We start from the raw sequence: 12,086 nt of genomic DNA, 5'->3' as shown, positions 1-12,086 counted from the left end.
TTTAAGGTGATACTGTGCAAAGGAGGTAACTCCTCGAATCTGTTGAAACACCTGGTGACGTATAGCATTTTGTTATACGCCGAGAAATGCTGCGAGACCTCACACCGGGCACATCTACTGCGGGTGTGGTGCCTGTTATTGGACCCAGAGTTAGCAACATCCCCCAAAAACACGAAGAGGAGAGTCCTGGCCCCTAGCCCTGCCAGTGTAGCAGAAATGATGACGGATGATGACGGCAGCAGCAGCCGTTCTTCTCTGCATGAGTAGCTTCATGTTGTTCGTGTGTAATTTACGTTGAGTACACTAACCAGTTATTACATTAATGCACGTAAGGTGAACTAGCAAACACCTTTGTAGTTACATGCAGCTGTGGTCTTGTTTGATGTCAGATACTCCCTGCACCCTGGCCAAAAAGGCTAAAATGACCAAAGAAAAAGTGGAAAACAGTTAAACATGAGAGGTTTTAGACAAAGTGTGTTTTTTCCATTGTTTAAGCACTGCTTCCAGCCAAGAGTGATGCCATAAATCCCCCATAGCTGCAGAAAAGGCTAACATTGTTATCTTTTTACAAAAAAAACAGCTGAACATGAGAGGTTTGTGGACCAATTTTGTGTTCTCCATTCTTTAAGCACCGGTTTGAGCACCGTTTAAGCACCGGCACCGTTTCAAAAGTACCGGTTTGGTACTGGTATCGGATAAAACCTAAACGATACCCATCCCTAATAGTAAGTGGTGTTGGGAATTATGATCACAGATAAGTACTGTCAGATTTTGGCCTCCTCAGAGCCCAGACCAACAGAATAAAAGACGGCCAACATCCAAAGAAGAGCTTTGAATGTCCTTCAAGCCTGGAGAATTATTCCTGCAGACTACTTAGAGATTAAGAGAAAGCTCCATGAAGAGAGTTCAGCCAGTGTTGAAGAATAATGCCGGTCACACCAAATACTGACTTTCAAGCTCTTTAGAATTGTACATGTTGTAAAGACCCACCTTTTAGCACATCCCAGCACACCCACTCACTTCACCAGATACACCTTGTTTAGTTCTCTCACCTTTGATTGGGTGTGGTGCTTGTCCTTAATTGCACTCACCTGTCACACATAATATAAGGACTGCATTCACTTTTGGCTCACTCCTTCTTCACTCCCACACGGGGCGGCAGCAGAGGTGAGGTTCTGTTTGGGGTTTTTATTTTATGTATTGTTTAAGGTAATGAGTAACTTAAATCTCTGTTTTCTTTCAGCATTGGCAGTCCATGTGTGTCTTTCCTTCCTTCTTTGCTTTATTGATTTGAGAATAAAAGGAGAACCCTGTGAATGATTAGATGACTGCTTTATTCTTATTCTAATCGGATGAGCCCATGATGCTGATTACTTAAACCCTGAGCCTTCCTTCCTTCATAACAGTACATACTCTGTTTTTGATTTATATACTTTATATAGACTCTATTTCTATTTATGTCTGTACATGTTTCAATAAATCGTTGCATACATCTCTCACTTTTCTAGCTAATTTTAAAGAAATTAGGGTTTGCTCAAGACCTTTGCAGAATATTGAAAATGTGCTCCTGACAGCACTTTGCAGCTGTACAGTCCTTTTGTATTTCTTATTTTGTCTACTTAAAAATCTTTCCCTCATTGCCATATTACATTATTACCATTAAAAAGATAAATTGCTGTTCTTTAATATTTACTCCATGTCTTACCCACAGACGCTTACCACTGCAGCCAAGTTTATCGTAGTGAGTAAAACTTAACACTAAAACCAATCAAATTTAAAAAAAAAATCTAATTTTGATAACTCTGCTGCCTACAGGCTGTTTCTGAAGGAGCCTCGGTTCCTTGCATGCACAGAATCTAGCAAAATATAATTAAGATAAGACGAGAAATACTTTATTTATGCCAACAGCTGGGAAATGACTGTGTTTAAGCAGAAAATTAAATGGAAAATACAAAAAATGAAGATCTTCATAAATCAGAATATAATACAATGAGATTAAACACAAAATGAATGCAGGTAATGTGTAACGAGGTATTATACTAAGTCAAAGGTCAAACTAGCTTAACCACAGAAAAGCTACAGATTAAAATCAGGGCAGATTTCTCATCTAACTGTCAACAAAGAAATACCTGCTCTGCAACGTTCTTTAAAGAAACAGATCCCACATTGTCTTTCTGCTTATGTTACTGGAAATTCACCTATTAATGTTTAACGACTTCCTGGGTTTTTTATCACGTGGCACAGAACTTCCAGAAAACTTCTCACAGTGAGAACTTTCAGAGCTGGAATCTTTCAGCGTGAGAAGATAAACAAAGAACTAAGATAAAAGGAGGCATGCAGTGTCACGTGTTAATGTGGACAAATTCAACAGCACACAAGCAGAAGTGGTTTTAGACCTGAACAGGTACTCAATGTTTCCCTGAAACCACACAACCACTCATGGAACTGGTTACTCTTTCTCACCACAGCTTAATTCATGGACAACTCTTATATTTACAATGAATACAAACATTTAATATTACACAAGCTCTTAAAACTGAGTTGATATCTGCAGCATATTTGTCATTTGCAGCAGGCTCCATAAGACGCCGTTCACTATAAAACAGTGAGGAATCACAGGCTGCTGAGCTGGTGGATCCTCTGCGCTCTATTCCTAAAATGATGATAGATGGAGTTACTTCTCCTGCTGTTTATTAGAAAATCACAGTGTTTGCTCTTTATTCTGCTTCTAAAAATCTCACCTTATGCGATCGACACAGTTCATCACCCATCTCAGAGCTGGATTGGCGCATGCTTTCCCCTTCTTTGTGTAGAAACTACATTAAAACAAAGCAATATGTTAATATTTATACACCCACAGTAAACACTAATGTTGTGTCAAGTTTTTTTTTTTTTAATTTTTAAAGCAGTTTGTTAAAGTAATTGTAATGATGCTCACATGATGGCATTGATGGGACACATCTCTGTGACAGTCTGGACTGAGTACCCCTCGATGGCTGAACATGGTAATCTGCCTGTCATGTACCTTCGACAGCAGTAACGATAAGCTGTGAAAGAAGGAAAGAAAACGTGTTAAATTAAAATATGTGTATGCTTATGTGTAAATGTGATTAAACAGACAAAAAATCAAAGAAAATAAGGCAAGAAGGAAACAAATACAAACCTGCTGATGTGTTTGCAGTCAGACAAACAGTAAGTGCGATCACCACCACAGCTCGGATTGGCAGCATGTCTTCTTCGTTTGTGTTGGCAGCAGTGACTCTGATGATGAAACTGTCTCGCCTTTTCAGGTGGAGTCAGAGAGGTTGTGCTGGTGATGTGCTGATCACAGCAGCCTCATGTATACCTCAGCTCTAAACGCATCAAGACATGTGACATCATCACAAAAAGTCCCAGCATTTTCCCGAGTTAAAGATAAAAAAAGAGGAAGCGGTGGAACAGGTGGAGCAGGTGGGAGTGGCTATAAATACAAACTACACTGTGTTAGTGTCTGCATACCTTTGTTTTGACTTTAGTAAGTATGCAAATATGTGTGCACATGTTTATTTCACAGATGATATCAGTAAAAAACAAACATTCATGATGACATATTTCCAAGCAGGTGAGGAAAAGATGGTGTTCTTGTTCCAGCAAAATTATTAAATGTTAAAAATTTAATATCAGTGCAAAAAAAGTGTTCTGTCTAACGGTTCTATATGCATGTATATCTACGATCATTTTTAGTTTTTTTCATTTCTATGTTTCAAACGTCTGTCCAGAAAAAGAATCCAAACTTTAAAATGATGAATGAATAAACAAAGCAACATATTATAAAGCTTAACACGCAGTATTTGGGAGGATGATGACTGGCATACCACTGGGACCACCATCACCTTCACCCTCCACATCCTCTCGAGCTCTTCTCTGAGCCCTTGGTATTTCTCGAGCTTCTCGTGTTCCTTCTTCCTGATATTGCTGTCATTTGGAACCGCTACATCCATCACTACGGCCGTCTTCTTCTGTTTGTCACCACCACTATGTCCGGTTGGTTAGCCACCACCATTTTGTCCGTCTGTATCTGGAAGTCCCACAGGATCTTAGCTCGGTCGTTGTCCATCACCCTTGGGGGCATCTCCCATTTTGACCTCGGGACTTCCAGGTTCTATCTATCTATCTATACATACACACAATTATAAATTTATATAAATGTTAAAGATATATATATATATGCATACAAATATTGGGTCACATGTTAGGTTAACACTCCCTGACAAGACAAAAACTCCTGCAAAGCCAGCTCCTGCAACATGGGAAGTTTTATAAGGAGTGTCTTTGTGACTCACCAGGCAGTTAAAACAATTAAAACATAAAAGAGGCAAAAATAAAACTAATACAGTGTGAGACATTCAGAAGCACATGGGGATAAAGTGTTTAAAGAGGATAAATTATCAACTAATGCAAAATTACAAATAAAAATGAAAATCTCTGGAGTTGAAGAGCTGGAAAAGGTCACGATGAACATGTAGCCGGTGTATCAGAGAAACTCAGGAGAGTTTTCGCCAAGCACAACATCCCAGTGTATTTCAGACCCAGCAACACACTCAGACAGAAACTGGTTCACCCGAAAGACAAAACTCCAAAACACAAACTTAACAATGTGGTGTATGCTGTACAGTGCAGCGAGAAATGCCCAGACCTCTACATTGGAAAGACCAAACAGCCACTTCACAAGCGCATGGCACAACACAGAAGAGCCACCTCCACAGGACAAGACTCCGCAGTCCATCTGCATCTTAAGGATAAAGGACACTCTTTCGAGGATGCCAATGTTCACATTTTGGACAGAGAGGACAGATGGTTTGAAAGAGGAGTGAAAGAAGCCATCTATGTCCACTGTGAGCGACCATCTTTGAACAGAGGCGGGGGTTTACGACACCAACTCTCTGCCATCTATAATCCAGTTTTGAGATCCCTTCCCAGACGCCTTAACGCCCACTCACACCCTGGGCCATCTGACCTCAGGAAATCACATGATAGGGTGGGGTTAGGTTTCACAATGAGCTCACCCAAAACCAGGCTGATTGTGACCCACACCCATTTTCACACCTTGGCTCATGTGATTAGTTAGAGGATAATCAGGGGGTCCCTTTGTCCCTGTTTGGGGGGAAACTCCCACTGGGTTTAAATCTGGGACTCTCCACCATTTGACCTTAGAACTGAAGAAGCTTCTCGGATGAGAGATGAAACGTCTTCAAGCAACTCAAAGAAGTCCAGATGCTTTTCTTTGCAAGCTCCTTAGACTAGAGGTAGTAAACTATATTGCAGTTAATATATCTGATCAAACAAATACATAAATACATACAATGAAAAACTACTAGGAAAAAAAAGATAAGCATTTTAAACTATTACAAAGAAGTATAAAGCTAGAAGGCAACAAACAAAATGTCAAAACAGTTAAAGGAATAAAGAGACAGAAAAATCAAGGAGCCAAAGATTCAGGGACCACAATGAGATTTAAAAATAAAATTAATTAAATCAATTATACACAAAATGACCAGAAAAGACAACAAACTGCCATAAGAAACCATAAATTGGGTGATAAGAAGCCAGAAAATTGGAATAATAATATAGAAACATTTCCCAATAAAGCGATTATGAAACTGTAAATAATGATCAAGCAAAATGTGACGTGACCATAAGAGCATAAGACATGCTGAACAGCCACGGTGTGTAGTGCAGAGTACCCGCAGTGGGTGGCAGTGCACAGCAGCACATGAAGGACTCGCCACATGACTGCTGTGCATCCATGCCATCTAAAAATCACTTTCACTCGCGTACCGATGTGGCCTAAAGCTACATTTGATTATCAAAGTGTTGTATAGCTGCTCAGAAAGTATCGCAGATGTTTCCAGGTAACAGGCCACATATAATAATGTTTCCGCTGCAGATGTAAGGTAAGATTCATATTAGCATCATAATATGGTAATACTATCCTAATACGTTAAAACATTAACCCATATTACCTTATTCTTATGAGGTTACAACCACTTTAAAGTCAGTAAATAAAAATTCAAATGCACAGTTCTTACAATTTTATTGCTAGCAGTTTATCATATTGTCCTCGATATACTGCTGTACTAACTGGCATTGTTTTATTGGCATATGTTGTTTCTACATTTCCCACTATTCCCATTTTCTGGCCTCTTATCACCCAATTAGTCTAATATTGGTTTTTGTCAAACAATTGTGATTCATGATATGACCTTGATATTACTTTAGTAATTAGTAATAACGTCCTCTTTCTGTGTTATTACTGGGCTCCTTCCACCTCATTACCCCCACTATTGCATCATTATTACCAGCCTGTAGTAAAAAGTGCAACTAAACACCATCATCAGAGCTGATGACATCTTGTCTGCACAGAAATACCTGTTCTGATACATGCTTTAAATAAACAGCCTGTGACTTCCTCCTGCTGATGTCACAGGACTTTCATCTGCTATTGTTTAACAATTAGATTGCAGCACAGAACTTCCAAGCTGGAATTTTTCACTGTTACAAACTAGGAAACAAAATAAAAGGAGGAATGCAGCGCCACGTGTTAAATGTGAAAAAAACTCAACAGCACATAACGGGTAATAGTTTAGACTCATTTTATTTAAATGTATGTATAAAATCACAAAAACATATTCATAAATTACGCTTTTTTGCCACAACACTAGATGCAAAAACCAAAATCTGATATTTACAATGTATAAATTAATATTATACAAGCTCTTAGTTTGTTTTCTGTAGCTGGCGTCAGTGGTCTCTTTAAAAACCTCAGATGATCTTCTACATCTGCAGCTGTGAGCTGCGCTGGTGGATCCTCTGCGCTTTTTTCCTAAAATGATGATAGATGGAGTTACTTCTCTTGCTGTTTATTAGAAAATCAGAACACTTGCTCTTTATTCTGTTTCTAAAAATCTCACCTTATACGATTGATAGCGTCAATCACCCACTTCAGAGCTGGATTGGCGCATGCTTTCCCCTTCTTTGTGTGGAAACTACATTAAAATAAAGCAATATGTTGATATTTGCACACCCACAGTGAACACAAATTTCTTTCAAGCAGTTTGTTAAAGTAATTGTAATGATGCTCACATGATGGCATTGATGGGACACATCTCTGTGTCAGTCTGGACTGAGTACCCCTTGATGGCTGAATATGGTAATTTGCCTGTAATGTACCCTCGACAGCAGTGAGGATAAGCTGTGAAAGAAGGAAAGACCATTTGTTCATATAACAGAGGACAAAAAATAGTGCTTATGTGTAAATGTGATTAAACAGAAAAAAATTAAAGAAAATAAGACAAGAAGGAAAGAAATACGAACCTGCTGATGTGTTTGCAGTCAGACAAACAGTAAGTGCGATCACCACCACAGCTCGGATTGGCAGCATGTCTTCTTCGTTTGTGTTGGCAGCAGTGACTCTGATGATGAAACTGTCTTGCCTTTTCAGGTGGAGTCAGAGAGGTTGTGCTGGTGATGTGCTGATCACAGCAGCCTCATTTATACCTCAGCTCTTAGCGAACTAGAAAAATCCCAGCATTGAAAGTTAAAAATAAAAACAAAACAGGTGGAACATGTGGGAGGGACCTATAAATACACATGGATCCATGGATCTGCAGGCTTCTGAAATTGCACTGATTATGGAATGTTGTGATATTTATAGACCAAATATGTGCAGATGCTTACTATTTCACTGATAATATTAGTTTGAAAAAATTCCAGGTATGATTAAATGTCTGTTTCAAAACTATTTAAAGATTAAGTAGGCGAGATCACATTTTCCTTCTTATTCCAGGAAAATGACCGCAGATCCAGCAGCAACAAGCCATACAGCACCTGATGTAAAGTACTCAATAAAAGACAAGCTTATGAAAAGCTCAAGTATGCCTGGGTAAATATACACTAATTTAAAGTTTTTGACTTAAAAGTAACAAACTATATTAAACTCAATATATCTGATTTCATTTTTAGTCTTGCTGAAAACTTTTTAGTTGCATTTTTAAGAACAACACTAAACTACTGAGTTTTACATCAGCAAAGACAAAATTCTGATAAGTAAATGAGACTAAAGGACACAGTTTCTTAATAGTAAAAGTAATACTGACCCTCCAACCATCCAACCCATCATCAAACCAAACAGCTAACAATCCAGCCAGCCAAGCATGTGATAATTCATTCATAGAATGATTGGGATGCATTTCCAGTTCACTTTTTACCTGCAAAGATTATGGCTTTAACCAAACTAGTGTGGTTTACCTATTCAGAAGAAACAGTGTTTCAGCTAACCTTCTGCTGTGTCCTCTTCATTTTATTTATTCTACATTAAATAAATGTAGTTTTATCAGCTAAATGTTTGTAAAGGAAGGCTCCATGTGTTGCCACGGTGCAGTGGTTAGTACAGCAGCCAAACAGATGAAAAGTCCCAGGTCGCCAGCTGGGAGCAATACAAGCCAAGCCTCTGAGAATGGGGGAATACATACCACTGAAGCTACAAGTTTATTTTCAACCACACAGGAATATTGGAATTAGATGAACAAGAAAGTCCAGGTTGCTAGAATTCTTGACTAAATGAGGAGCTCTTTTTAAAGTCAGCAACAAAAGTCAAAAGCTGAGAATTTTCAGAAAGGCATTGCATCATGTTGTTCTGATATATCTTAAGGTTTGCCAATGTTTTCTTTTTTAGAGTGAAAAGCAAATCTTTTAATTTTGTGCATAAAGTTGACCTAGTAAATCTTTAGAAAAATGTTTGCACTGCCACAGTTTTTTCATTACTTTATTTTTGAGCCGGGTGTGTGTAATAGTGAACTTATAATGCATAGAATCCCTGCAGTGTGTCCCCTCAGTGTACCAGCAGCCCCACTTGATCATATCCACGTCACTGTGTTGTGATAAAGTGAGTAATTGTTAAAAAGTCAAACAGGATATCAGATGAAGCATGATTACCTTCTAAAAATGAATGTTATTCACATAATTTTGTGGTGCAATGTTAAATAATATTATTAAAGTGTAAAGCAACAATGTTAAAGTACTTGAGGGAGGAAATTTGCCCAAATTGAAACCGAGCTCCCTCGGCACACAGCTGCAGCAGCTTTCCTTTCTCCAAGTTTCATGAGTACATAATGTAGCTAGTCTGTGTTTTTAAATATAATGCAAAAGTGAAATGTACAGGAATGCAGCAAAGATGGTCACAGGAAGCTGAACCAGCCAAGCAGAGTGTGTAGGTGCAGCTCTGTCTGAGGACCTGGACTTCCCCTATTGTAGACTCCTCCCTGTTCTCTGGCAGCTCTGTGGTTCTGGCAGGGCCGCCGGAAAATTTCACCTGTCTTTGCCCGCAGGTAGGACTGTGGAAATGCCTCAGCAACTTCCTTGTTGGTTATCTGCCATTAATCAGGTGTTGTTGTCAAGGTCATGTGAATTAACATTTTCTGTTCGAAAGTACAGACAAGTTTTTTTTTATGGTTTTTAATTGTAGAAAATTGACAGTCAATAAATCAGTGCATTCTTGAATGAGTGAGCAAAGAGTCTGTTACCATCAGCTCAACTGCCACCTGCTACCTGGCTAGACTTCCTTGGCTTCACTCCAGAATCATGTGACTGACAAAGACAAACTGAGGCGGATTATCACACCAGTTAATCATCACATTACTTCAAGTTTAAAGTTGAATGGGGTAAAGTTGAATGGCTTATATTGTTAAGCACTTTGTGCTATATAAATAAATTTGACCTTGACCTTGACCTATTAACACTAAAGTGGACAGAAAACAGGCAGTTATGCATTTTGCAGCTCTTATTTAAGCCTTCTAAGCCTTCCACTTCATCATAGCTGATGAAATACCTGCTCTACTACATGCTTTACATAAGCAGCTCCCACAACTTCCTCCTTTGAGAAGTTTCGTCAGTTATTGTTTAGCTGTTTTCTAGGTTTCATGTTATGACACAAATGTCTAGAGCTGGAACTCTGGAAAGATTAAAGGAGGAATGCAGTGTCACGTGTTTAGTGTGAAAAAATTCAACAGCGCATACGTGCTAATAGTTTTAGACCCACAAGAGGTACTCATTTTATTTCAATGTATGTATAAAACCACAAAAACAATTGCATAAATTACTCTTATTTAACACAACAGTACATGCACAAAACCAAAATGTTACAATTACAAAGTATAAATTAATATTATAGACCTCTTAAAACTGAGCTAATATGTCCATTGTTTGACAACATCTTTCTTATTTACAGCAGGCTCCACATGATGGAGTTCACTGGACTATAAAACAGTTGCTGGATGCAAAGATCTCATAAAAAACTTTGTTTTCTGTAGCTGGCATCAGTGGTCTCTTTAAAAAGCTCCAATGATCTTCTATTTCTGCAGCTGTGAGCTGCGCTGGTGGATCTTCTGCGCTTTTTTCCTAAAATGATGATAGATGGAGTTACTTCTCTTGCTGTTTATTAGAAAATCAAAACATTTGCTCTTTATTCTGTTTCTAAAGATCTCACCTTATGCGATCAATAGCGTCAATCACCCACTTCAGAGCTGGATTGGCGCATGCTTTCCCCTTCTTTGTGTGGAAACTACATTAAAATAAAGCAATATGTTGATATTTGCACACCCACAGTGAACACTAGTTTCTTTAAAGCAGTTTGTTAAAGTAATTGTAATGATGCTCACATGATGGCATTGATGGGACACATCTCTGTATCAGTCTGGACTGAGTACCCCTTGATGGCTGAATATGGTAATTTGCCTCTCATGTACCTTCGACAGCAGTCAGGATAAGCTGTGAAAGAAGGAAAGACAATTTGTGACTAAACAAGAAACAAATCATAGAAAGGCAAGAAAGGACAAGAAAGCAACAAATACGAACCTGCTGATGTGTTTGCAGTCAGACAAACAGTAAGTGTGATCACCACCACAGCTCGGATTGGCAGCATGTCTTCTTCGTTTGTGTTGGCAGCAGTGACTCTGATGATGAAACTGTCTCGCCTTTTCAGGTGGAGTCAGAGAGGTTGTGCTGGTAAAACTGTTAATCTCAGCAGCCTCATTTATACCTCAGCTCTAAACGCATCAAGACATGTGACATCATCACAAAAAGTCCCAGCAGAGGCACAAGTAGGAGGGGCGTATGAATCCACATGGATCCACACAACGGCAGTGTTTGGAAACATTTGTTTTGATTATGGAAATTTATGGAACAACTTTTATTTAACACTTTTCCAGTCTTACAGTGTTTATGCACATACACACACCTGTCACAAAAAGGTAGTGTGATTACTTATTAACTGTGTAAAAACGTGTAACTTTTGGGAGGAATTGATTTCAAACCAGCTCAGTAGGAAGCAAGGAATTATAATTATGGGCAATTTAAAAGAAAAACATTGCATCATACATGTTAATTGTTGCATTAACACACCCTGACCGGACAAAGACTCCTGTAGAGGCAGCAGTGCAATGTGGGAAATTTTATAAGGCGTTGCTCCTTTTTGTGACTCTCAGCATTGACATCACAAAAGCGTCATTCTTAAATTAGGGAAATGTCACTGGTTTAAACATAGCTACAACCATTGATTTTTACTGGTCATAATCCAAAAGGCTGAGACAAAAATTCAATTATAAACCTGTCACTATTTTATTACCCAAGTGTGATATTTTATATATGGTATTTGTATTCAAATATCAGAATCAGAATCAGAATACTTTATTGATCCCTGGGGGAAATTATTTTTTGTTACAGTGCTCCATTTTAAACCAACATTAAGACAAGACAGACAATACACTAACTAAGAATAGTACAATATATACATATATATGCATACATACATACATAAGTCACTCAAGGACATACATACAAGGACACATTAGTGTCTGTTTTAATAAAACAAACAATGTGGTGTAAGATGTATCAGTGTTTCGCATATTTGTTCATAAAAAGAACATCTTTGTTTCTCCTTTGTGGTGTTTCCATCTTTATCTTTTGTTAGGAAAAAGAAGAAGGAACACGCTTGGGTTGCTCAGCCTCTGCTAAATACAACTGGAGAGCAAACAGAAGTATAGCCGAACTGT

The sequence above is a fragment of the Maylandia zebra genome, linkage group LG18 (genome assembly GCF_041146795.1).
Source record: "Maylandia zebra isolate NMK-2024a linkage group LG18, Mzebra_GT3a, whole genome shotgun sequence".
Lineage (NCBI taxonomy): Eukaryota > Metazoa > Chordata > Actinopteri > Cichliformes > Cichlidae > Maylandia > Maylandia zebra.
This window is presented reverse-complemented; position numbering follows the sequence as displayed.